The 27,229-nt window shown below is 41.1% G+C and overlaps 1 protein-coding gene and 1 long non-coding RNA gene across 2 annotated transcripts in view; one reads left to right on the top strand and one right to left on the bottom strand.

The window, feature by feature from the left end:
* Window positions 1–861: 861 nt before the first annotated feature.
* Window positions 862–27,229, top strand: part of ARHGAP32 (Rho GTPase activating protein 32) — a 236,175-nt gene continuing 209,807 nt past the window's right edge. Inside the window, exon 1 of the mRNA XM_015649713.3 lies at window positions 862–940. The gene's annotated coding sequence lies outside the window, so the exon portion shown is untranslated. The remainder of the gene's footprint in view (window positions 941–27,229) is intronic.
* LOC107214379 lies at window positions 6,617–11,514 on the bottom strand. The gene is made up of 2 exons (XR_001524926.3): window positions 11,224–11,514; window positions 6,617–7,445 (listed from the first exon to the last, which is right to left on the bottom strand). It is a non-coding gene; the product is annotated as an uncharacterized LOC107214379 (long non-coding RNA).

The raw sequence follows: 27,229 nt of genomic DNA, 5'->3' as shown, positions 1-27,229 counted from the left end.
GGATTCTGTGAAATAAGCCCAGTACCTTCACAGTCTAGCTCAGTCCTCACACCCTCCTCCTGGCCCCAAACCAGGCACAACTGGCAGTGCTTTCCCACACTGAGGGGAAGCATTTCCCTGTGCCCGGACCCACATCTTCCCCATCACCTGCAGCCCAGCTGTGGTGGTTTTGGCCCCGGAATCCCAGAGTCAATTTCGGTTGGAAAAGATCTCTGAGACAATCGAGTCCACCCTGTGACCGATCCCCACCGTGTAACCCAGCCCAGATGGGTGCAACTTCCAGTCATTCCTTGGGCAGCTCCAGGAACAGGGACTCCACCACGTCACTGGGCAGCCCCTTCCAACAGCTAACCACGCTTTCTGTGAAGAAATTCTTCCTGATGCCGAACCTAAACCTTCTCTGGTGCAGGTTAAGTCTGTGTCCTCTCATCCTGTCGTTGTTCCCCGGGGGGAGAGCCCAACCCTCAGCAGGTTACAGCCTCCTGCCAGTGAGTTGTAGAAAGGGACACGCTGCCCTGCCAGCCCCATCCCTGAGATCCCTCCCCCGTGTCCCCCTCATGGCCAGCCCGACACCGCGCCATTCTCCAGCCCCGTCATCCCTCCCGTCACCCACCTATCCCTTTCTAGATCTCTTTCTCCTCCTCCCCTCCCTCCTTTTATCCATCTCTCCATCCTTCCCTCCCACGGCTGCCGCCTCACGCCCGCCCTTCCCGGCGTCGGGGCGGAGCCGGCGGCAGCAGCAGCGCGCATGGGCCCCGCCGCCTGTTCCTGAGCTCGGGTGGGGGGTGTGTGCCGGACGCGGATCCCCCTCGCCGGGCCCTTGTCGGCCCCTTCCCGGCGGCTCCTCCTTACCTGTGGCGGCCGCGGCCATGGCGCTGCGGGCGGGGGGACGGGGCTGCTGAGCGGAGGTCGGGGCGCGGCCCCGCGGTGGCGGAGCGAGGTGAGCGTGGCCAGCAGAGGGGAGGGCTGAAGGGACAGGTCGGCGTTGCAGCGACGGTCGCGATAGCGTTGCGACAGCGCCCGGCAGGTCGTGAGGCCGGCGCTGGGGTGGGTGATGGGGTGCGCGCCGCGGCCGCTGCCGCTGCCGCCATGGGCGGGAGAGAAAAAGGAAAAAAAAAAAAAAAAAGCCCGAATAAAAGCACTGGGTTTGTCGTGGCGGGGTTTTGTTCGTTCCGGGGCTCCCCCCATTCCCTCCCCTTTCCCGCCGCTGGAGCTCCGCCCGTATCGCCGGGGGTATCCCAGGTGGATGAATTCGCCTGTGGCCGGCAAACAGTCACGGGCAAGGAGGGATAATGGGCATTTCAGCCCATGCGTGCCATCGCCCCGTGGGGCGGCTCGGCGAGGGGACGCGGCTTTGTGCCGGCTCCATTGTCCTGCTGCCCTTTGTGGGGCTGCTGCGGGCACGCAGGGCTCGTGTCTGGAGACAGCCCTGTCCAGGGAGCGTGTGACGCGGGGCAGCGCCCAACAGGTGCTGCGTGTGCTCATGGAGTGCTTTATCCAAATTATCTCCGTGAGCTTCCCGGCCACTTGCAGAAGGAGGTGAGCGGTGGATACCGGAGTGAGGTTTGTAGGGAAGGATCCATAACATTTCTGGACTCTTGAGTGAGCACTGGCAGCTTGGGAAAAAGGTAAATGAACCTTTGAAATTCACGTGTGTGTACCCACCTACGGTGCTGTTTTCTTTCTGTAAACTGTGTGTCCCCTCTTGTTCTCACTTGGGAATCTGTCTCCTGTGGCGAACGGCTGCTCCAGGCCTGACCAAGGGCGGCTGGATTGTTCGAAGGTGATGGGAATGAGTCAATTTTTGTTCCTTCTTTGTCCTTTCCACATGAGGTTGTGCAGAAAGCAGCACTTTGGACAGAGGCTTGGACAGCCTCCGTGGGTGCCCAGCTTGTTGTGTTGGTTGGTGATGGCACTGGGAAGAATGCAGTGGAGAGGAATAGGTAGAAAGGCAACAAGGTAGGAGCTTAAAGTATACCATTTAATTTCAAGAACCAGCTGTAAGTCTGTAATCCAAAGGTGACCAGACATTCTTAAATGAACTGAATGAGTTGGTTTCCAAAACTCTTAAAATCTATTTCAAGTGTTTGAGGTTGGAGCTCCTGCAGAATAGAGACAAATGGCCTACATGTGCTTATTGAGAACCGTGCGGTTTCTTTCCCACTGCACAGATGTCTTCTCATTCTAAAATCAGGTTGGCCTTGAGTGAGTAACTTATTTTGACTGGTAAGTAAAATATTACATATTCTTCATGATAAAAGAGCAGTAAATAGTTCTTGTGCTTAGACTGGCTTGTTTTCATGAAACAACTGGAGCTTTACCACAGTGTGTGCACGTGAAGCTGATGGGTCTGTAGAGTTTGAACACATTGGATCCAGCTGCAAGAATCAAAAATTTAGTCATTTGAAAGCATATGGTGATGCAGATAATAAAGTGGGGGGAAATGGGGTCAGTCTGGCAAAATGCAAAATCGGTTACTTAGGGAAACAGAACTAAGTTCCTACGGTATTAATGCCATGTAAATATACAGAAGAAGTATTAGTCCGTCGCCAGAAGCAAATTATTGGCCAATCTTTCAGTTTGTGGTCTTAATCTGGGGTTTGTTGTTTTAAAGTGCTCTTTGTTTCTTCAAAAACTCGACAAATACATCTGAGGCAAGTCAGCAGAAATACCAGGAAACTGCTTTAGTTTTTGGGTTTTGTGTCCACTTTTTGGCTGGATATTGCAGTAGTTTTGTGTCACTTGCTGCTGGTGGGTTGTGAAAGATCAGGACTACAGCCCTTAACAATCTGTTTTCTATAATGCAAAGTGATGGGATGATGCTCATAATGTTGAATTTAAGGAGGATGGTTGCAATGGTGACTTATTGGCTGGGGAGAAGATCCCAGAGGGAGTGGAGGAAATCCAACAGAAAAGGGGACTAGTGCTACTTTGGCCATTTCCCCCCTGGGCTTTTGGTTCTTTTGTGAACTTCTGAAAAGGAAATGTAATTTTGCTGTCTGAGTGCATTGTTTTGCATGAAGTGTCAGACCACATTATGGGGATGATTTCAGTCAACTTCCCCCATTTCAAAACAAACACATCAAATACTGTAATATGTTTATACAAAAACTCAGTGTGTTTTGCAGAAGCCCAATGCCCATTTTTCTGTAAATAAATTATGTTTCTTATACTTTATTATGGCTAGAATAGTTTGTGTAGGAGAGAAGAATTGAGATGTGTTCCTTTGGCCTTTGTGAGCTGCTCTCCACCAATAAGAGGAAGATGTTGGCTTTTTCATGAACTGGGGGACTATTTTCATTCGCATTTCCTCAAAATATTCTTATCTTTGCAGTACTGATTCCAGTGGCTGTGACCAAGGCAAGAGCTATTGTCTTTCATGGTGCCAGGGTAAGGGCAGAAAGGGAAGAAGATAGAAGAATTTATAGGTAAATTTGTAAATTTTGGCTGCAGAACCAGATTGGTCCTTAGGACTGTGAGCACAGGTGGCCTCTGCCAGGTGTGGTGTCCACAGGACCAGGTCCTCTCCTAGGTGTGCTCCACACCTGCAGCTCCTGGATCTGTTTTCAGCCTTCCCTGTGCAGCAGCAGCATTGTGTACCAGCAAGACTGATGAGCTTACTGCTTGTATGGATTTGGTGATGAGCCAGATGGGTCCGAGCTGAGAAGGATGGTCCCCACCAGACTTGTGCAGGAATTCGAACATGAGCATGTTGTGAATCTGTGGTTCCAACAGTGGGGGTTGTTCTGCGTCTCTGGCTCTGGTAGCTGCTCTTGGGATATCTGATACTGCTATAAAAGAGAAACAGATTGCAGTGTTTATCAACTTTTAAAGTCCATAACTGCTTTCATTGGAAAAATAAGTCATTTTGGTATCTGGGGTGAAGCAGGTCAACAAGTCTGGGCAGTCAGAGCATGTGGATTTTCCCAGTGATTTCTATTCTTATGCTAATCCTTTGAGCAGGCTGGCTGAGTGCTGTTGGAGAGGAGGAGTGTGCACATTGCACACTAAAAGAAAAAGAGAATGGCTTCACTAAAGAGAAGCCATTTTTTGTACTTAATGTTATGCAGATTAGATTTTCCAGCCAACCAGAATTTGGAGAATCGAGTAACCAGAGGATGTGATGCTGTGGGTCAGGAGTCACTTTGCAGTTCTCACGCGTTTTTGCCGAAGTCATTCCTCTGCAATATTAATTTTGAGGGTTTTTGTTTATTTTGCTTAGATTTTATTTTTGTAAATCCATGTTGTAGTTGAAAAGTTATTATTACCTTTGCTGCTGAACAATTAAAGTTGGAAAACTTTAATTCTCAATTTTTAAATTGTGTTGGATAAAAAGTGTAGGAAGGCAGCAAAACTTGAGTTGCTTGTTTGAATCCTTGTTCTGTTTCTGTGTGTGCCTTGCTGTGTTTCTCCCACACTGTCTGTGAGCCCTCAATTCCTGCAGTGCAAAGATTTTAGATGCATCGATTATTGAGTAGTCTGTGCATTTTCCTAGGGAGGTGTGTGTGCCACTAGAATCCAGGTAAAAGATGTAAATCTCACAAGATTTACTTGTTGCATATTGGTTTTCTAAATTTGTTTTAGAAATATGAGGTACTGGAGTAGTCTGAAGGAGATGCTCTCAGTTAGGATTTTGTTGCAGAGGACAGGAAATTGCAGCTGTTTGTGGCCTCTCTCCTGTATAAAATAATTATACACAGGGTATATATATTCTGTATAATAATACACAGGGTTTCTGCAGTGCAAAGTGTGGGGCTGTTAGGCACGTTAAGAAGTCCCTGGGTGTTTATTTCAGTGGTGTTTTGTGGTTCTGGGGTCTGCGCTCACTGCAGTAGATCCACTTAGTCATATTTGTGTGTGGTGCTGGATTCTTTGGAAGTGTGCAAAATAATTAAAAACTGCCCTTTAAACTATTTAGTAAATTGGATTTGCTTTGCCAGCAGTGGGACAGGAAGTTAATCATGTTTAAGCTGATGTTGACTTTTCCAATCTGATTTTCCCTGGGAAGAAACTTTTCTACCTAGTAGTTAAATGCACAGTTAATTACCTGCTGATTGGTTAAGCTGATAAACCAATGCTACCAGGTTTACTGTAATCAGGTTGGTAAATGTGCCACGTATGTGCTTCATCGTGCTGTTGTCTTGCTTTATGATTAAACCCAGTGTTAACTCTCATCATGCTCATGCTTTGAATGTTTCTAGTATTGTCAGGTGATGCTTGAAACTGAAGTTACCATTCACTGGATGTTCTTGCTCTGTGCCTAAGTTACACACATGTAGTTCCGGAGTTCAAAGTGTCATCTTTTAATATTCTATGAGAATATGTGTCAGCAGCTTTTAACACATAGTTTAGAAAATAAAATACATCTCCACTTTTTAAAATAGTTGTTGTAGGCACCTGTATTGTCTTTCAGTCTTGTTTCTGTAGCTATGTTGCAACATTTTGAGTGCGTCCTGGTGTGCTATGAGGTCAGTGTTTGAAGCAGTAGCTGTGCATCAGTTACTGACCAATGAATCATTCACCCTCTTGGTGAACTCAGTTACTTTTCCTGATGAAGAAGATGCAATTGCTGTCCCTTCATCCTGTCTCTGGAGTGCCCTGGGCTTTTGCCTGCCCTCATCTCAGTACTGATGTTTGTGGGTAGAAAGCATTGGTTTTTAGTGTATCCATTATATCTCATTACTAATCAGAGAGGAACTAGAGTTTCTCCAGTTACCACCATTAATTCATTAAGCCAGGACTGCAAGCACTTTGAAGCCTGGCTTCCTATGGATTTTAGGGTAAAATTAACTGCTTAAATATCCTTGAGGTTTTTTGTTGGATGGAGGGATACTTGGTCAGCTGCAGTTGTGGCCTTAGGTCTTCTGGTGGCAGCTCTTCCAGTGGGTGAATTGCTTTTAAGATATGTGGATGAAAGGTGGTTTGCTGAAAGCTTTGTCATCACTTACTGGCAGATTGAGAAAATCAGTTTTCCCAGAGATAACAGGTGTTAGGTTGTTAAGTGTGGTTTGAAAATTCTTACTTCTTAGAGAAAGACACATTTAATTCTTGGTGTATTTGTTATCCGAGAGATATTCATTACTGACTGAAACTGTTTCAAGTAAAATATTAAAGTAAAAATGTAAAGTTAAGTTGCTCCCCCCCCCCCCTTTTAATTTCAGTAACAATGTTTCCTGGCACTTGGGAGATGTAGTTTTGGGGCTCCATACAGAATGCTCAAGGTGCCTGTGAGTTCTCTAGGGAAAAAAAAGAAGATACAGTGCTTGGTGTTTTGAAAACAGTTTGTTTTTTTTGGTGCCAGCATAAATCAAGACGTTTTCAAAATCTAAATATTATAATTTGGCCATATTCTTGCAGACTTCACTAAGGCATAAGCATGGGTATTATGAAGAATCTAGCTGGACAGCCCTGTTTATTCCCAATTTTAATTGTTGCAAGAGTCTTTGAGCGTTTGCTGATATTCACCCTTTTTCTCCTTGTTATGATTTATGAATGTCTTCATTAGATTTCATAATAACAGTCTTGTGCCAGCCCTTTTGTGTTTGTGTTTTACAAGAAGCATCTCTAGAGAGTCAGCTCCTGCCTGCTGGAAACAATCAGTCTTTTAACAGGGTGATTTAAGTAGTTTTTAAAATTTATTTTTACTTCAAAAATACTATTATCTTGCTTGATAATCTTGCTTGTTCTTACCCCCAAATTTACATAGCAGCTGATACAATGGAATATTTACAAATTTTATCAACAATTTCCATATCAACTTTTCATGGACTATGAATACATTTAAGTAGCTGCTCTCCATAACTTGCCCTTATGATTATTATCTTATCCCTTACACTCTGTCTGTGACAGAAATGAAAATTGCTGTTTGGGTGTCATGATTTGTTATTAATGCTTATATATGTGTACTTATATGTATTGATTATGATACCACTTTTGTACTAAAATATGAAGTTTAGGTTTTTTATAAAACTCCCAAATGAATGAGCAATAGCTATAAGATAAACCAAAAAGAATTATTTTTTAATTATTTTGAATTTTTTGAAACCAAAATAATCTGTAAACCAGAATGTGTTGCTCCTTCTTTGCTTCTGGAATATGCAGAGGTTTAATATGTTCACTGGGGGTTGAATCAGTAAGGAGTAGTTGATTTTTATTTCAGCAAAAGTTCTGATAACTTATTTTTGGAAGTGTAAATGAGATTCTGTAGTCCTCCTGTTGCATGATGGACAAAGCAAGCTTCAGATGTAAAGTTCAGTCATTGGTAACTGCTGCAGCTTATTTCATTGAAGAAACAGGAACAAAAGTTTGTTTGTAACTACTCTGGAACTGAGAACAAAGGCCGCAGGGACCTTTGAACCCTTGTGGCTGTGTGTCTGAAGAAGGAATTGTTCAGGAAGACCAGGGATTTGCTTTTCCCGACATCTTTGTCCAGCAGTGTTCAATGACTGCATTTAAAGAAAAAAAAAATAAAAAAATAGTTAATTGGAAGACTCCCTTACTTGTTCTTCCCACCGAGCTCTGATTTGATAATCAAGCATGCAGGGATGGTTATTCTTACCTTTCTTTTCACCAAGGCAAGCTTTTAACAAATGAGTGTGTGTGCTCTCTTTTTTGGGAGAAATCTTAATGATTGATTGCATCCTTAAACATTTTGTTCCCTCTCAAATGTTCTGTGCTCGGGATTCTGGCGTGTGAAGAAATTTGTTTCCCCCGATTCCTGATGGTGTTCCGACTACACAATTATTTTTCATTCACTGGTAGCCGTCTCCTCAAGGAAGACAGTAGGGAATTATCAGTGTTCTGAAGAAATTCTTACTTCTTTGCAAAATGTGTTGACTGGCACATTGGGTTTCCAGTGGAGTTGTCCAGCATGAAGGTTCTGCTGCAGGCAGTGATTTGTACCTTATCATTCACCTTCATGAATTTTACAAGGCTTAAGCAGAGGATGGGCTGCACTGGATGAACAGATTCTCCAAACTGCTTTGTGCACAGGGAGAGAAAGCACAGTATTGAGGGTTTATTATTTTTCCTTGAGTAGTGAACATAACACACCAGCTGGAGGAAACAAGTTGTTCATCCTGGATGTGCAGCTCATAAATGTGCAGCTCATAAATGTGCAGCTCATAAATGTGCTCAGGCATGCATGTAATGTGCATGTCTGTCCCTCTTTCCCTTGCTGGAGAAACACCCTGAACTGCTCTGCAGTTCTCTGGACAGAAAAGAAAAAGCTGTGTTTGCCCCCTAAGTATTGAAATAAGTGCACAACAAATGGAGGTATAGAATGAGGCCTGGAATCTGGTTGACTTAGTGCAGTCCCCCTTGGAAAGGATACTTCCCACCAGTTTGCAGCCAGGTGAGGTTCATGGCTGCAGCCACCTGAGTGAGAGCTTTTCTCTGGGTGTTCCCTGCATACCTGGTTCCCAGAAAAGCACAGAAGGAACTGGGAAAGCTCCAGATACCAGGAGGAATAGTTAGCCATCGGGTATGATTTAGCTGTCAGATAGTAATTCATCTTGCTGCTAGAGAGGAAAAAAAATTAGTTTCTTTCAAATTATCAGGGGCCTCCAGTCCTTTCCTCTTTTTCCTTTTCCCTGAGGGATGCACACATGGGGTGGCACTCAGGGTGAGGCTGTTGTAGATCCTTGTCATGTGTTCAGCCTGCCTTTTCAGCTGTCCTGAATGATGACAGCAGCTCTCAAATGTCTTGTCTTGGTTCTTAAAACTGTTGATTTCTTTCTAGCCTCTGGCTGCAGTTTCTGTGAAACTTGTCTGGGCTATAGGGAAATTCAGCTTTGTAAACATGGTTCCCAACAGCATGGGAAAACTGTGTGGTAGTTGCCCTTGTCTTTGAAGTTCCTTATGGGACATGGATTGGTTGTCATTGTGCTCTTGACCTTCTCTGCTGTTAAGATATGCAGCAGCTTGAGCTGCTTAAGTAACCTACAGTTCAGTCATCCATACACAACAATTGCCAATTGCATAAGGAAGCCAATACACCATGGCTATTCAGTTATGGAGCCATACTGTGTTAATTGAAGAAGAATGTAGCTGTCTGGAGTACAGCTTAAGAGCTTTCTTAACAGTTTCATCTAGATTGCAAGAAAACTTAGTTCTGTGATTGCATCCTTTGCTAGAGGTACCCTTTGCATTTCCTGTTTGGCTAATGCCAGGGTTAACAATTAAACCACAGTTAACATCTACGATTAAAACTGGAAATGAAAACATATAGGATCGGTGTTGTAGAAAACTTAATTTGTCAGTTCTTATCTCTAGCAAACATGTGGAGGAGGGATGCCATATGGCTGCTAAATATAACTCAAGTTGCTCCTGAAAGCAATTGAAAAAGTACAGAAGTTCACAATCTGGTATCCGTGTTGTTAATAAGAATGTGCAGCAGACTTGGAGGGCAGACTGAGGTAATGGGAAAACAGCCAAAAAGTAATCTAATAAAATGTAAGTATTTCCTGTGATAGGTGATGGGGGCTGACACTGGGGAGGTGCTCAGCATCCTGCAGATGCTGGACCCTTTCTCAGCAATGCCTGTGCAGTGGAAGGGTGGTAGGAGCTGCCCAGTTACACCAGTTTTCTGCTCACCACCCTCGAGGTCCAACAGCTGCTGTCCTTGTTTGCTTTGAATATTTGCACGGCTGCAGCCAGTGCTGGCACGGTGGAGAACTCGATCTGCTGGAGCTGTGTGAATAAGATCAGAAAGACTGGGCTGTGGTGGCAAGGCTTGAGAGTAGTTATTCACAACTTTTAATTCTGTTTTTTCAATTTTTCTTAATACTAAACTTCTGTGGTTTTTTGTGTGGACATGCCAAAATACATGTGATCTCATGTTTTAAGAAGACAACTATAGTTGAAATATGGGAGCATTTATAATAAATGTTTTCAAATTGTATCTGTGCATGCATTTGAAGGAAGTGCAAGTTAGTCATGCACCATACAATGGAGTATTTCAGCTGTGGATATTTTTGTAAAATACTTTGATTGGGAAATACTAATATATAAAGGAGATTACTCATTTTCTGATGGGAAAACCTGTGAAGAAAGCAGAGCTCCAAAATACTTGTGATTTCCTCCGCTTATTAAAAAAAAATATATATATATATATTACCCACCATGCCATACTGTCTTTCTAGCTCCTCTTTTTGAATGCAAATGTCCAGAATGGGTGTTGAACTGATTTAGAAAAGCCCTTTAGTATATGTCTAATAAAAAGCATTGCTGAACTGAGGCAAAAATATCTGATAGGAAAAGCTTATCCTGGAAAAGAATCAGAAGAGAAACTGTATTGGTTATATTCCTTCAGGCCTTTTAAATATTTCAAAGGGATGAGTATAGACTTTCTGATGGGGTTTTGGTGGCTAAAAATGTAGTTATGCAAATCACAGCTTGTTGGGGCAGGGAGAATTAATTTATGCATTTGAACATGTGCTCGTCCACTGTTTTCTCTGAAGTTGAATTATAGACAACAAGAATGTGCTTTGTTGTTCTTTAATAATAAATAACAGCATAGCAGTTTTGATCTTCAAAGCACTGCTCAGTCCTTAATTAATCTTCATAACAGTCCTGTGAGAGACTTAAAAATACTCCCTACCATTTTGCACAAGGAGCTCCTTAGCATGGAGATGTTGAAGGGTTTGCTCTGGGCCACATTGTCAGGGCCAGCTGGGACAGTTGCTCAGAGACTCCTGGTACTGGGAGCTTTGGCTGCTTCTGGAGGCTGTGTTGCTTTTCTCATTTATGTGTTAGAATTTCTGAAAAATTTAAATACACAAAGAACTGCAGTTCTAAATTATTTTGGATTTCCAACTGGGTGTTAACTTATGCATACACATGTTGGAATTTCCCTGTTGAATATTCCTGCAGGCAGAAGGTTTTGTGTGTGTGCTGCTGTGTGGGAGCAGGTATGGAAAACTGATCTTCAGAAAGCCTGGATCACAACTTTGGTGTGACAAGGTGAAAAATAAAAGTACGTAAGGCTTTAGAGTCTGTAGGAAACATCATAAATACATAAAGTGTCACTCAGTCTACCTCCCCTAATCTTCCTAATTATTTGTGTTTAAAATAAGGAGAAGAGGAATTAATGTAGATGTTGATTTTCAAAGTTTTTCCAAGGTAATTGCTGATTGGAGTTTCAGGACAGATTTAGACAGTACATTGCCAACATTTGGAGAATAAAACAAGAGTGGCAAAATAAACCGAGACTGTTCAACTCACCTGGAGAAACAGTTCAGAAGCAATTGTAATGTAAACTCTTGAAATAATCCCGTATGACCAGTGGGATCCAGGCTTGTTATACATTTTTCTCACAAACAGCAGGAGGAGTTAATTGAGAACTGCTTACTGCTGCAGATAAGGAATCCAAAACATGAGCTGTGAGGAGAAATGCAGAGATGTATCACAGTATTCACATCTGTGTTTGCTTCTGACATAACAGACCCAAGGGCAGAATGTTTAATGTTTTGCTCAATACTGTGTAAACTCAAACTAGCTTTTCAGAAACTGGGATGTTTCAAAATCACGAGGAACCCCTGACTGGTGGCTTTGTACTGAGCTCTGTGAATGCTTTGACGTTGTAATTTCTGTTGGAGGTTGCACCAATTTGCATGAGGAATGCACGTGGGGCTGGCTGGAGAAGCAGAAAGCTGACAACCTATTAAACAAGTCTGAAGGATTCCTCAGCATGAAGAGCAAAGTCAGCAGAATCCTGGAGCCAAATGCCAGAAAAGCCTGCTGCACTTAATCTGGTGACCTTGTCATCTTGGAGAAACCTGGCAAGATGATGCTCCCAGCGCTCCTGCGGTAAAGGTCTTTTCAGCATCCTCTGCTGAGCCAGTTATTGGCCCATAGGTTCCCAGGAGAAATCTGTGAAGTGTTTAAATGTCTTTTCTAAATTCATTAGAAATGCAGTGACTTAGGCTGACTCAAGGGTCCATCCATATCGAGTATGGAGTATCCATATACTGCACTTCGTTTTGAATGCAAGGTGAAAATAAAATGTCCAAATGGAAAAGCTGTGAGAAGTTTCAAGAGTTCTGAACTATCAAGTCTAATCTTATATTCTAAATACTGTTGAGATTTTTGTTAACAAAATTTTGCAAATAACAGGTTTTACTCTGTTGGGTTTATGCATTCTGTTCTCTCATAGTTTTGATACATTAGAGTGTTGCTGCTGGATACAAAATAGATCACACAGACTCAGGTCGAGGTGTGGTGAAAGGAAGAGTTTATTTTTCCTCCCAGGATTTATGGGTTTCTGACCACGGCCAGGGATTGGATGGTCAGGATAACACTTTCCCACTGCACTGGCCAGGAGAGATGTCCATCACAAGATGTGTAACAGAAGGAATGTATACCTATCTCTATGTTTACAGTCACTGTCCTGGGAAAGTCTTAGAAAACTATGTTAGCAAGCTCAGAAGCTGAGTTTTCAGGGCGACATTAGAGCAGCAAATTTTGTAAGAGAGGGCACAATATATCTTTGTTAGGGAACTGGAACCCCATAACCCATACAATGCATGAGGTGTAAAATCTTCTCTAGGTCTTCCTTCTCTGACTTTAGTACTTAATTTCTGGAGGCTTCTCAGAGGTGTTCAGAGGGAAAAATTAAATGTCAACAAACAAGTGGGAAAATAATTTGTATATTTCAGTTTCCCAGGTACTGTGACAATAAGGAAAGGTTTTGATTGCTAAACAAACATGTGGTTCTAGACCAGCTGTGTCTGATAACTGATAAGTGAAATCCCATGGCATATACTTTGGGACAGGCAGAGATCTGCTGCCTTTCTGAAGCACACACTGCAGAAATGCTTCTGGTTAAAAATGACCGCAATTCTTGAACTTGCCTACCTTTCATAAGTTTTTAAAGCTATTTATGCAAATAGCAGTTTCAGTGAGATGACAGTAAGACCCAGGAGTTGTTTGTTGTGGGGTTTTCATGCCTCCTTGAACTAATTTCTGGCCCTAATTGTGTGCTTACACATCTCCTGAGAAAGGTCTTTTCTTCTTTCCCTGCAAGGCATTCATCATGCCGCACCAGAGCCAGCTTCTGGGAGTGTGGTGACACTTGTATCTTCTTAAAATGAGGAAAAATCTCATTCCTCATTAGTATTACTGATAGTTTACCTACCCAAAAAGGACTTTTGGAAATGAAGATGGAGGTATTTGTCGTGTTAATTCATGGGCATGTATAGATGGGTTAAAGTATTCACTTCTAAGCCTTCTAATTCTTGCCTGCAATTTTATTAGCACGTTGCTAGACAAAGTACTGTATGAAGGGCTAGACAGTGTATGGATGAGATCTGAAAGGTCTCCCTGTTATATTCAGTTTTCCTAAATAAATTAATTGGCAACTTGTTCTGTTCCCAGATGCCGCTTATTCTAAATCAGACTAATCTGTGTTGTGTTCAAATCCATACAATAGGCCTTGTAAAATTCAGAGAAGCAGTGCATGGATTTTCTCCAGTTGATTCAGTAGCTCTTGAGCTCAGCAAGTCCAACAAATCAGTAATTCCAAAGCACTTGGGTTGTTCTTGTCACTTAAGACAGTGGCAAAAAAAAGTCTTTCTTTCAAATGGAAGTAATGTGTGGGTTCAGTGAGTGTGGTCTTAACTCTGCTTGTATCAGTGGCACTGGTTTTTGTATAGTAGATTGACACCTTCTGAACACTGAACTCCTGCCCTGTATTTGCCTGGTGTTTGAAAGGATTCATGCATGGGCAGTGTGTGGATTTTCTTGTGTCACTGCTTGTTCTGCTTGTGTGGGGAAATCCAGACAATTCAGAGAATGGTTTTTGATAGATGATTTGTGAAGGTTGTTTGCTGACTGACATATGGTGTGGCATACGGTGCTATTGACCACCTCAGAGTCTGAACTTACAGGGCAATGATTTTCTTTTTTAAACATTTAGCTCTATTAAATATTTGTAGACATCTTCCAACATTGCTCTGGCCAAGTCAATTTACACTTTCCTTTTATTCTGCTTGTCCCATCTGTTTGTGACTGTTTGTTTTCTTCAGTTTTTTTATTCTATAAATAGATTTTAGAGTTGCAAGGGCTGAGTAGCACCAAGCACTTGCAAATCTCTCTTAGCTTTTTACCTGTAGCCTCCAAGGTATGTTGTCTCAGACCTTCCTATGATGTGGAAATGGAAACCAGGCCAACTACTGGACTGGAAAAATTGCTAATACAGCCTGGTGTAACATCTTCTTTCCAAGTCATCCTAGTTCTCCCCTGGAATAGCAATCTTTTGCGATGATGTTAGTAAAGATGAAGAAATGATGCCAAGAGGTGCTGTTTTTTTGTTAAAAGTCTGGTTTGTAGGGAAAGAAGAAAAAAATAACAGGGGACAAATTGTTATCTTAAAACTTGGGCAAATGGAGGTTTGAAATGATGGAGTTTCACAAAGTGTGCATCAGTCCTTTTTGCCCTGGTGGGAGATGTTGAAATAAAAATGCTTTAAAGAGAGAAAAATGCTCTGGCCTTTTCCAGGCACAACTCTTAGTACCATGGAAGTTGCTGGTGGGTTTGATATCTTCCAGCTGGGCCTGTGCAGATATTGCAATGAAGATACCATTTATTTGCTTTTATATTATTGCTTTTTCAACAAATACTGAGAGTTTTTCCATTTTATATGCAGAACTGCAAATCTTAAGAACATGAACAGAAGTGAAACAAATGCTCAGGTGTAGATTTACATAAAAGAGACAGGAAAAAAAGACCTGAAATGTACACAGAAATATAGAATGGTTTGTGTTTTTTAAGTTTGTTTCCATCTCTCTGGCTTGTATTAATGTCATTTAGCAGAGGCTGCAACTTCACAGAAAGAGAAATTAGGAATGTATACAAACACTGAGGATGTTTCCTCTGCTCCAATTCTACTTTTGCCTCCTCCAGTGTCACTGGGAACATTCTTATTGAAGTGTGGGTCTACATCCTCATAAAAGTGTCAGGATCTGCCCCACTCTGAGTTGTGAACATTCCTGTAGTGAGAAAGAAATAAATGTTTATCCTCCCCCATTCCTTGCCTGTGCTACTATTCCTTTTTCTTTTCTTTTTTACCCTGAGTCATAAGGAAAATGGTGGTCAAAGCTCTAAGCAGTAAACCTGTATAGACTTCTAAAGCTGCTGCTTAAATGTTAAGGTGGCTGAAAATTTTGAAGTGAAGGTCCAGCCTCCACCAGCATCCTGTACTGCCACTCTATCCCAGCTATATGGATAGAGAATCTCATTCCAGGATGCTAAATGTTGGTATTTGTAATATTTTCAATGGAAATGGTAAGCAGCATGTAAAGGAAGGGAGGTTTTACTTAGGTTTTAAGTTCTTTGTGGTGTGAGGCTCTTTTACACAATAGAGAAAAATATTCTCTACTTACTGGAAGCTTTGTGAAGATTAAGAGATTGTAAACAGAAAAATCTGTGTGGATTTGTCATTTATAAATTTGTTTCTTCAAGCCAGTGTTTATAACATGCAGAAGAGATTAAGGATGTTAGAACTGCACAATAAGGAGGCAACATAGGTGTCTAGTCTGATGCTTAAAATACAGAAGACAAGTTTTGGGGGCTTTCTTAACTAGATAAAAATATCCTTGTCAAAGTGTTTAAATGAGGGCTGGTTTTGCTTACAGAGGCCATACATTTAAATAAGCTTAAAATGTAAACACAACTGCATGCCTTCATGGAGGCATAAACCAATATGCCTTACATGTTCCCCTTCTCACCCAGTGGGCCTTTGTGCTATCCTGTGTGCCAAATGACACGTTTTTGTTGTTAATCAGGAAAACTGTCAGTGTTTTGAGGTAAATTTGACAGTGTTACCCTGCATATTGAAAGTTATGCAATTAAAAACCTGGTGCCATCGTAAAATCAGCTGATTGTGGTATCAAAAGGTTCCCTGCCTGAAGGAATATTGCAATGTCATCAGTCTGGTAGGCTCTTCCTTTTCCTGTCTGTAAGTGTTCTTTGCAGGATCTTGGAGTTCAGTGGAAGTAGAAAATGACACACCAAGTGGGAGAGACCTTGTGCTCACAGCACAGCCGTTCCAAAAAGAGGGATAGCACAGGGACAGCCAATTGCTAGTGGCCATAAGGGCCACTCTCTCAGTGCTGATGGGACTTCTTTGTGATGTAAATGTCACTGGGACCCTGTTGACCCTCAGCTGGGAGTTCTGCCCCGCAGCAACATCATTAAAATGCGTGGTCCAGGTGTGACAGTGCCTAAACTCCCAGGCTTTCTGTAGGGAATGGATGTCCGTGAGGAAGGGATTCCCTCGAGGCTCCAGCTGCCTCCAAACCAATGCACAAGCCAATTTAAGGTATCAGCAGGAAGAAAATGTGTTTGAGGCTCACCAGACCCAGTTCCAGTTGGTACTTTCTTGCAAAGCCGAATTTCCTTGAATTTCAGGTCTGATTCCATAGTGTTTGTTCTGGAGCAGCAGCTTCCTGCCAGGGTCACAGCTGTAACCCAGCTGGATACTGCAGCCCTGAACCTCTGTCCCTGTCTTTCCTTCATTGCTGGTGCATTTTTCAGGATGTATCAGATTCTGTGTTTTACTAAAGCGTGGCCACATTCACTTCCCTCAAACTTCTTTGTCAAACTGCAGAATGTGCTGCTTTGCTTCAGCAGAACCTGAAGGCTGAATTTGAACATTTTCCTAAGGTTCTGAAACGAAACCTTTCTGAAGGTTAAGAAAAGAACGGTTGTCAAATGAATTTAATGTTATTTTTTATTTCAGATTATTTATTTATTTAGCCAGGTTATTAGATGTTTTTAGATTTTTTTCTCTCTTCCTAGTGTAGAAAGGGGAGATTAGATGGCCATGTTTTGGAAGTGGGGCTGAATCTCTCTGAAGTGGCATTAACAAACCTTTCCTCAGCCTTGATGCCCATCCTTTGGAGGAAATGTTGACAGAGCAGTAACGCTTCTGCATGCTTTGATGTGTGAGGGTTTGACATCTCCTCAAACTCACTGTTGCTTTAAATAGCCCAAAATACTACTTTGAAGCAAGAGGAGCAGGAAAGTCTAATGACTGATGAGACAAATTTTCTTAATAGCTTCCCAATTTAGCCAAAAGGGAAACTGGTTTTCATCTAACATTCTTCATTTATAGCAAGACTGATCAATAGAGACCCATGTTAAGTCTTTCTACAACATGCTCCAAAATCAGCTTCTGAACAAATAAATCACTTGTCTGTGGCTGGCTTGTTTTTTAATCAAGTTACAAATGCAGATTCCTGAAGTGCTTTTATTGAAGCAATTTTATTTTACGCTAATTAAAAATATAGGGCTGCTACTTTATATTGCCAGCTTTTGAGGAACTGGTCAGCAGTGTAAAATTGAGGCAACTTGTTTGGGTTTTATGTTTTTTTTCAATTTCTTCTGCAAATCTCTGAATCTCTTCTGGTGAACTTTGAGTGGATTTGTGCTGCAGTCCTTTGAAGAACAGAGAAGTGTGTTTTCATAGATGATGAAATGGGAGTGTATATTTTGGGTGCAGCAATCCTGCACATGCCCTGCACAGTTAAAACCTGGTCTGTACCATGACACCTCTGTGGTATAAAATCACTATTTTAAATGTAAAAGATGTTAAAGAATTGGTGTTGCTGGAGCAGACACCTATCAAGGTGAGTGGCCACCTGTTGAGGGTATCTGTCATCTGAATGTTATCAACAATATTTCTGAATTACAGAATTGTAGGGACAGTCGAAGGGGTTGAATCTTGAAGTAATTTTTAACTGTGCTGACAGTTTAAATGTTATTGACCAAAAACATATTTATGTTTGTTCAGCACGAATGTTCTCCTCTGTAAGAGTCACCATCTGTCTCATTTCTTCTGCATCTGTGGGTATTTTTTGTTTTTTCTTTAACTCAGGGTAGGCTTATTTTTAGAGTCTGTATTAGGAGATTGATAGTTGTGGTTTGTTGCCCTTTTTTTCCATTTTTACAAAGAAAAGAAAATTTAAATTTATTACTTAATATATTTTTTAACTCTTTCCACCAATGGTTTGATACTCCCCCAGTGTTTGTTTATGGTATTAAGCCATGAGCCATCAAGTTATTTCAGCTGCAGTGACAGATTATCATCTCAGTGCCTCTTCCTGTCCCCCAAGGCTGGCACATGTTGTCACTCCTTAACCCGATTCTGCCAGAGCTCTCTGGGTTAGCAGTACCCCAGACCATGTTGCAAAGTCCAGGAAATAAGTCCCAGCTACTCCTGTCATGTTGGGCAGCAGCAACAGCATTGAGTTCAGTATTAAATTTCTGTGTGTCTTTCCTGCAGTTGTGCTCCTGCTGACTTCAAATGGGTTTGAAATTGTCCAGCATTTAGGAAGAAGTAGCAGCATCTGGTAAAATCAATACTCAAAGTGTAGTGTTTCCAAGGTCTCCCAAGTACTGAAATAGAGGTCAGTGTGGGAAAACTTTTAGAGGGAATTCCAGTCCCTGAAGTCTTGGAAAAAAACACTCCCAAGTGTAAATGGAGATTTGTTAGGACCAAAAAATCTATGGTATGGCAAGCAAGATGCTGCAAATAGTGTTGTTTATCAATTTATTTATCTATTTAATCTCCCCCCAGGGGATTTCATAGTTACCTGCTTTTTGGAGATAATTCTCTAAAGGATATTTTTACTTTCCATGTGTGTTGGTGATAATTGGTTCTTTCTTTTTAGAATTGTTAAAGCACCACTTTTCAAAGAATTACAGAATATTCTTAATTGTAAGGGACCCACTGACTGGGATCATGAAGTCCAGCTCTTAAGTGAATGGTCTATACAGGGATTGAAGCCACAATCTTGGCATTGCTAATTTTGCACACTGCTGTTAAATGTTTTTTTCTCCTTTGACAAGAAAGCATTCTTTATATGGCTTGTGATGTGAGGTTTGCAAAACTTAGTGGAATGAATATGACACAGCATGAAATGATACAATGGAAAAAAAATTCCTGGCTGAAGGTAGTTCTAAAAAGAAAATTAATTTTCTGTGCCTCTCACTGATTTTACTGTGGTGCTTTGGTGGTTTTTCCCTCTTGTTACTCCCTTAAAAGCTTCAAGAAGCTACCAGGTAACTTGTGGTCTTAGAAAGCACAGTGCCTTCATCATGTATAGCTGAAATTTCCTAAGTAAGATCTTGTCAGCTTTAAACAGAGAGAGAAGGATGAGGCAGGTGTCAATAGTGACAGTTTTATTCATCGTTTCCATGATGATACTCCTGTGTGAGTACCAGGAGGATGTGTTGTAGAATATTACTTAGGATGATGAACCCAAGTCAAAGAAGGATTTTTCATTCAGTGTCTGAAGGAGTAATTTTGTGAGGATGTTTGAGCTGACACGAACCACCCCTGAAACCAACTTGTTTTCATATTGTAGAGCTGTTGGTCACTCTACTTGCTTTTTGTGAGAGGTTAGTTGAAGCCTTTATTAATGAGCGTTTTGAATCCTTTAATTGGGCTCTTTTGCATAATTCATACATTCAGAAACTTTTAAAATGCATGGAGGGGATGGGAAACAATGTTTTTCCCAGCATTTCAGGAAAAATAAAATCACTGTCATTGAAATTTTGCATTCAAGACCAACAGAACTTTAGAGCTGTATCTTCCTCACATGGTTTTATTTAAAGACTTTTTTTTATGGTTTGTTTCAGTTTCATTTCTTTGTTAATAAACCAGTTGGTGTCCAATTTAAATAATTTGACCATCTTGTTTTTAAAAATCCATTTTTAAGAATCCTTTGCCTGGTTTATCAGCAGTAGTCGAGAATCTGGCCAGCCCAGCCTATGCTCCAGGCTCAGCCCTTTCCAGCTCTGGGGATAAGCTACACTGACTTGATGGGAAAGGGAAAGTTTTCAGGTGAGTGGGTTTTGTTCAGCTCCCTTTACAAACCTTCACATTTCTGGAGATGCAGAAAGCCAAACATTTCAGCAATGATTTGCTTTGTAGCCACTACTCATTGAAGTTGCAGATGCACTGATTTAGCACCGTACTCCAGCAGTGCTGAGCCATCAGCATGAACCAGGCGTTCAGGGGAGTGCATGGATTTAACTTGAAGAGTATGCTGAGCTGAAATGAGAAGTAAACCAGGATATTATTGGTTTTTATCAATTCTACCATTACTCTGTACTTTCAGGAGTAAAAGGGCATTTTCCCCATGCTTGGCTATTCCCTTTTGTTACCTTTTCAGATTTGATTTTTTTTTTTTCTCCTGAATAGGAAACTTGATAGTTCTTCCCCACTTCTGTAGTTGAACTATATAGAAATGACTTCACCAAGATAACATATGGGGAAAAAAAGTGGCTTGGGTTCAGTCTGAGCCAGAAGACATCTCAGAACATTCATAGCTCAAGTGATAAGAGAGAGTTTAGGTCAGAAACCTGCCAGATTTGGGTGACTTACCGTGCTGACCTTCCTCTGCTCATCAAGAGATGTTGAAAATCTGTTTGAGTTCAGGCCACACTAGTTCCATTTTTCCATTGTCTTTTTCCTTTTATTAGAACAAAATTTTTAAGCTTATATTGTCTGGTCTTGCCTCTTTAAATATAGATTATTTTATCTGACAAACGCTGGATTTTGGCTTCACCTTCTCTTCAGCGACTTGTGTATTTAAGGAGGTCACCACTTGAGCGTGAGAAAACGTGGGTTTTTGAATTGCAAACGAGCATACTTGTCTCTTTGAATTCCTTTGAGAACAGTCTACTTTATGTGTATTGCTGTTTGGAATTGGCCCTGTGCATTTGGCAAGCACAAATGGAAGTGGGTAAGAGAGCCAGAATATTGTACTCACTCTTCCTTAGTGCTGAATCCTGGAGTGTGTCTTTAGCTTTTACTGAGGTTATTAGATTATTAAATTAGTGAAATGTGTGTTAGTGTGTATTGGAAGGAGCTTTTAATAGTCCACTTTGTTTCAGTGTTTTTGGTGACTCAGAATTTTTTACCCTATAGTCACATTGAATAAATCATGGCATTAAAAGTCTTCTTTTAAAGTAGAATAATTTATGCCTTGCAGCAAATACTTTAGAAAGAGGAACTTTTTAAATTAACAACTTTGGAGACCTGTCTCTGTTTAGCATGTTGTAGTTATGATTTGTTTTCCATGGATGTTAGAACAAAACAGTGGTGGCAGTTTATGATGCAAAGGGATGGATGGCCTCGATTACAGAAAAATTTGAATAAGGGTATATATTGAGGGGAGAATTCTCATTATTATAATGAAAATTAGCAATGCTTTCTGCTTCCACTGAAAGTTGCAGGAGCACTTATATTCAAAGACCACAGTGAAGCACTGGGCACACAGAACTTGTAGAAAAGGATTTTGAATTATTACTTGGAAAACAAGATCTGTACATTTTCATTATCTCCTGGCTTTCCTCCAGCTGCTCTTGGTGACATCAAATTAAACTCTTGACTTTTGGGCAAAGGTGGGATTGTGGGTTGGATCAGATGCTTATTCCAGCTGTGAATACTTGTTTACTCTGGGGCTTGTAATAATTTTTGTTTGTTGCATGAAGTTGGTCCTTCCTCCCTTATCTCCGGCCACAAAGGATGGTTCCCACAGGCTCTTTCTTCCCTCTGTGTGTGTGTGGAATCTGTTCCTTCGACCGATGGAGTCAGAAATGCTCAGCATAGGCTCCAAGCTGCTCATAAACCCAAGTGTGTCTTGGAAAATGGGGCCTGGAGGCCTCAGAATCAAATGTTTCTCTGCATTACTTCAAACATAAACCTCCAGCAGCTCAAATTTTATGGTTCTGCACAGCACACTTTGGGTTTTAAAAGCTCCAAAAGATATGAAAACATTGATTATTGGCAAACTAATCATCCCAAATTCATCTAGCATTCTAAAGGCTTTCTCTAATTGAGCTGTTTAGGAAATTAGTCAGAAGATATGCAATGATGAAACCCATTTCCTTTGGGGAGTATTTTTAATTCATATGTTGTATATTTGATACTTAGAATCAAATAATGGGGAGAATGCAGAATGTTCCAAAGGGAACTATAAGCAAAGTATAGGAATTTTCTTGCCTAAAAATTGAATTTCTTGGCTGGCAAATGAGTGTTCTCTTTGTTCCCAGACTGATATTTAAAATGTATTCAACTTTGCAGCATCATCTTTGTTTTGAGGCATTGTCTGCCAAGGGCTGTCCAGGTGTTATTTCATTTTGGGATTATTTTTTATCTAAAACACAGGTATTTTACTGAAGTCAAGCACTCAATTACCTAGACCTGGCTCAGTAAGATTTTGCCAAGTCAAGGTTTCTAGAGAACTGCTCCCCAGCATAAGACAGTCGATGTTCTAGTTCTCAGCTCCTTGTTCTTTAGTTTAAATATTACTCTTCCATATATATATATATATATATATATATATAGTACATATATTCTCTCTATAAAGAAGCTCAAGGAAGAACTACTTAGTTGTAAAAGTGCCTTAAATTGTTTGTATGCTGTTTAACAGGCTGCTGCAGCTTCCAGTTTTAAGATAATTTAACAACAAAAACAACCATCTGTGGTGGTTAAGCTGCAGAAGTCACATATAACTAATCTTTTTTCCAAAGTATTTTTGTCATGTTTATTTTTTAATTATTTCCTAGTATTTTAAATTCTGACTGTTTGGCCACATCTTATTTTGTTCTTTTGCAGAGTCTGTACACAAAATACATAAAACTTTGGAGCTATGACTTTAATGTGGAACAGGAAGTGGAATATTCCCATCTCTCATGCAGTGGTTTTCTGCAGGGAGGTTCCAATCTGTTGCCCTCCCTGGAATCAGATTCCTATAAGTGACTACCGTGTATACCACGGCTGGAAAAATAAATAGAATAAATAGGATAACGAGAAATTTGGGGTGGTAGTAGAAGTTGGTAGCCTATATTGTTGACTTGTCCCCTTACATTTACATTGTAAAGTCTTTGACAGAGAGTAGGGATGTGGAATGAGATGGAATTTAGCTGAGCTTGGTGCTGTCTCATTTTCCTTGAATTTCCATTGGTATCTGCAGAGCAGAGGACACCCGAAGGAAACAGATGCTTTGCAGTGATACCATTGTGAGTTGATACCAGCACTGCCCTGGAGGCACCGTGCACCAGGCACACCTGACTTGTTATTTAATGCAAACTAAATGTCTCTGAGGGGCTGCTCCTACTCCTGTTCTAAAAAGAAGACCAAACCAGTGAGTTTCAAGGGCCAGTTGGCTTAAACTGATGCATCTTTATGAACTTTTAGTGGAGTTGAAACTAGGTGTGCCTCTATTCTGAGCTGTCTTTGGAAAAACTGCTTCACAATAGTGTAGGACTGTGTATGTATGTTTCTAGTAATCCATTAAGAACCACAAACCACACACTATGAATACATTTACCTAAAGTATTGTTTAGTGTTCTGCTCTCATTTCTCTTAATATTGCTCTCTTACTTTTATAGTGTTGGTTAATTCACAATTTGTTTAATATATCAAGTTCTAAACCCACTTAAAGGCAGCATAAGATCTTTCAGCTGAGGTGGCCATTATGCCTTGAAAATACTAGGATTTCTCATTTTGGCATTAAAGTCCAAGCTTTGGCAGAGGCTGCAGATATTTTAGAGATGTGTGTGAGATACCAAACCTTCTAGACCTGGGAGGCAACGAATTGGAGGTTACCTGGAATGTTTTGACCAGAACTTTGTTCCAGGTTCTGTATTTAGCTCAGGATTTTGCTATGCTTGTGGCCAGACAAAGAGGTTTGCTCCGGAATGGTGGATCCTGCTATCCAGCCTGGCTGTTTGCTGAGACACCAGAGGCACCTGAACCAGGTCACAATTCACTTTGACTTTGTCTCTCATGATCTGTAAACAGCTCCTTTCAGCCAAACACTTCTTAACCGGAATTAATATCTGAACAGCTGAATTCAACTTGTGCAGGTAACAAGTGCATCAGGAACAGGTACTTTTCAAAAGGCTTTATGCCTTTCTCTAGTTAGCTTGCTTTCCTTTTCCCATAGGTTTTTAGTTAGATATAAATACTTGGAATTAGGCTTTTTCCTAATGGTTTAGTCTCTCACTGGTTCTTATGGTGCTGTTGAAAATAGTGAAAAGCTTTCTGGAGAGGGATATTCAAGCAGTGTATGTGTTAAGCCTCTTGCTTCCAAGCTCTAATTCCAAATCAGCATCGTATACCGATCTGCTGCTGCATTTCCTTAATCCTAAACAGTTCAGGATTTTTTTTCCCCCTTCAGAGGAATTTAAGTTATTTTTGGTAGCATCTGTGGTGTGTGTGGGGGGGGGAAGTAAAAAAACCCTTTTTGCTGTAGTGTGAATGACAAGTCATTGCTATTGTCAGCTCTCAGTGGGTTACTTGCATATAAATAAATTACGGGGGGAGGGGGCAAATAATCTTTTGTTAACGTTGCATTCTGTTTCTCGTGGCTGCTATGGCAACAGATGAGCCAGTGCTAGCGTGGAAAAGCTTACTGGCACAGCAGAATGGAGCGATGAATTTAGCATGAGGAAGAAGGGAAGAGCACAAATCCTTCAGCAATGCTGTGAAATGAGTCACCAATTAACCCACAGATGGGGAAGGGCTTCCACATGTATTTACAAATTATTGAAATCAGATTTTGGTGATTATATTTGGAGCAGGAGGAGTGACAGACTGAACTCTGGGGAGCAGTAAATTAGACTGTGTTGTTTGCAGATGATTCGGGCTTTTTTTTCCTCACCTTGAATCGGCTCCTTTGTGTGGCTCCTAAAGGTGGAATTTGCTATTCTGGGTGTTTTTTAAGTGGACTCCTCAATGACTGCACCATCACACACTGCTACCTCTGGACATTGCCAAGAAAAGACAGTGACTGATTTCTGTCCCCTGCCCTTCTAAGATTTTGGGCTGTAAGAGGTGCATTTTCATTTTTTCCTGCTAGGCTGCAAATAAAGGGGGTTAACCCTCCTTTAGAGGATAAATATTTTTAACTCTGCTTTTTTCTTTTAATCTTTAGTAGTAGAGAGCACTTCTCAAACACTTCAAAGCTTGGCTGGAGTAGCAGTGTCGGTCATAAATCAGGATTTCGTTGGGAAGGGTAGGTTTTATTGGAATGACTGGAGAATGTCATCTTGTGCCATGCCTTGTCATACTTTGGACTTAATAAATGTGATGAGCACAATTCTACTCCTGGCTGATTCATGACCCCTACTTTTTAAACTCACAAACTTTGGTTGGGTAATTCTGGCATGACTTGTATTATCCTGAGACAAGGATTACTTTGAGCTCTTGGAGAGAATACTTGTCTCAAGTTCCTGGTGAACTTGAAGCCCACGGAGTGGGCTTTATAATTGCTGCTCAAATAGGAGTGTTTGTGCTAAGGAGAAAGTTCCAGAGCATGGAACCTTCTCTGCAGAAGCTTCACCTGGAGCTTTAGCATTGTGGATGGCATGTAATGGAAATGGTTCCAGAAGTTAGTAATTGGATTATTTACTGTCGGTAAATAGTGTCAGACAGTGCAAATTGCACAGCTGTGAAGTTTTTAGCAATACAGGGTTTTCAAAAGCCTGGAGGGAAGGAATATTGGGTATGAGAGAGAGGAGAGGTAGAGGGAGGGCTTTGCCCAAAGTGAGGGAAAGCTTGTAGGGAAGGTCAGTGGAGGATGTTTAGAAGGCTGTGAGAAAGGGGTAGAGGAGTGACAAGAGGCTTTTTTTTTTTTTTTTATTTTAGTGAAGAGACAAGAACACTTCTGAAAGATTTTTAGCAAGAAAAGTTAGAGATGGATGAAGGATCTTATGTGAAGGGTGTTTTGACCAGACTAAAGGATAAAAAAAATAAAAATACTGTAGGAAAAATCACTGATGCTATGATAAAGAAACCTGAAGTGCTGGTAAGAAGCTACAGGAGGCACAAATGTGCCTTGTTCACTGCAGACACAGATTGTAGGGAATAAAGTGTCTGTGTACTCTAGAAGGTCCTTCTGGAGATGCTGTTGGCACTTTAAAAGCTTCAATCTGTATTGTCTCTTTTCAGATTTTGACTTCATTGTTTAAGGGGGTTGAACAATGTGTCTTGACTCCTGTCAGAGCTGGCTAAGGGCTTTTCTGGGTTGCCTTGTGTTTTGGTATTTCTGATGCTCCCAGTTGCAGGCAGAAAAATACCTGAGGTTGCTTTGTGAGAGTTGAAATGTTGATTGGAACAGGGTGGCAGAAGAATGAAATGCAGTGAAAAAACAATTTCTATGTATTCTCCAAAACCGAGTAGAGTTGTAAATACTGGGAAATTAAATTGTGCCTCTGCTATGTGCTGTGAGCTTGTTAAAATGAGTCTTCTGTCCCTCCTGGGCAGGGAATGTGTCCTTGCCATCCTATGGGAAAGAAGTTTGCTTTGACAAAGTGAGGGGCTTTGTGGGGCCTTACCTGCCCTGCTTGATTATCAGGCCCTCTGGGGAGAGATGGAGCAAGTCTATAAAGGACTGTTGATTTCTATTTCAGGACAGGCCTTTGCCTATAGGATGTGGGAAGGAAATACTCCTGGGTCCTTTGCAGCCTAATTCTGCTCGTGGGATAGCCTTATTTTGCAAGATTCCTTGGTTTGAGATGTGCTCTGAAGGCTAAGGCTGAAAAGCTTCACTGTAAGTCCTCCCTCAGCTGAGGAAGGAGACCCATCATTTTGCCTGCATCAACTTTGTTAGTCTTGGAAATAATTTTTGTCATTGTTTGAAGCAAAGTCCCATTAAGTAATGTATTTTAAGCAGTGCTGCTGTGCCATGATTAATAGTAACATCTCAGATTATTCTTAGCTCACCATTTCATTTCTCAGCTCCACTTATAAGAAGTGTATTTCATCCCTAGACACTTTTAAAAAAAATTATTTTCTGCTTCATAAACCAGCACAGTGCTGAATCTCTGATTTGAGCAAGAAAGAACTTGTTAGAGGTGATGGCAAACTGAAGGTAAATTTTCTTGCCTCTGACAAAGTTGTCTCTTCTCTTGACATCATCATACCATCCCTGCCAAGGCTGGCTTTCTTCCCAGATAACTGAAAAGCAAAGTTATTTCTGAAGAGTTGGGATTATGGCTTTGGAAATAATTTAAACTAAATGAAATTGCAGATAGGGATTTAAAAACAAAATCTTTTTGCAGCACCCACTTCTATTGCAGCCTTTGACTCCTCAGTCCCTGTGTATGTGGATGTGGGATGTGCTGAATTTGTGCTGCTCTCTCAGTGGAGGACAGCTTTGACTGCCAGAAGAGGGTTAAAACCGTGTATTGAGAGAGTTTAAGTGCTGCAGGA

The sequence above is a fragment of the Parus major genome, chromosome 24 (genome assembly GCF_001522545.3).
Source record: "Parus major isolate Abel chromosome 24, Parus_major1.1, whole genome shotgun sequence".
In the NCBI taxonomy this organism is placed as follows: Eukaryota; Metazoa; Chordata; class Aves; order Passeriformes; family Paridae; genus Parus; species Parus major.
This window is presented reverse-complemented; position numbering and strand designations above follow the sequence as displayed.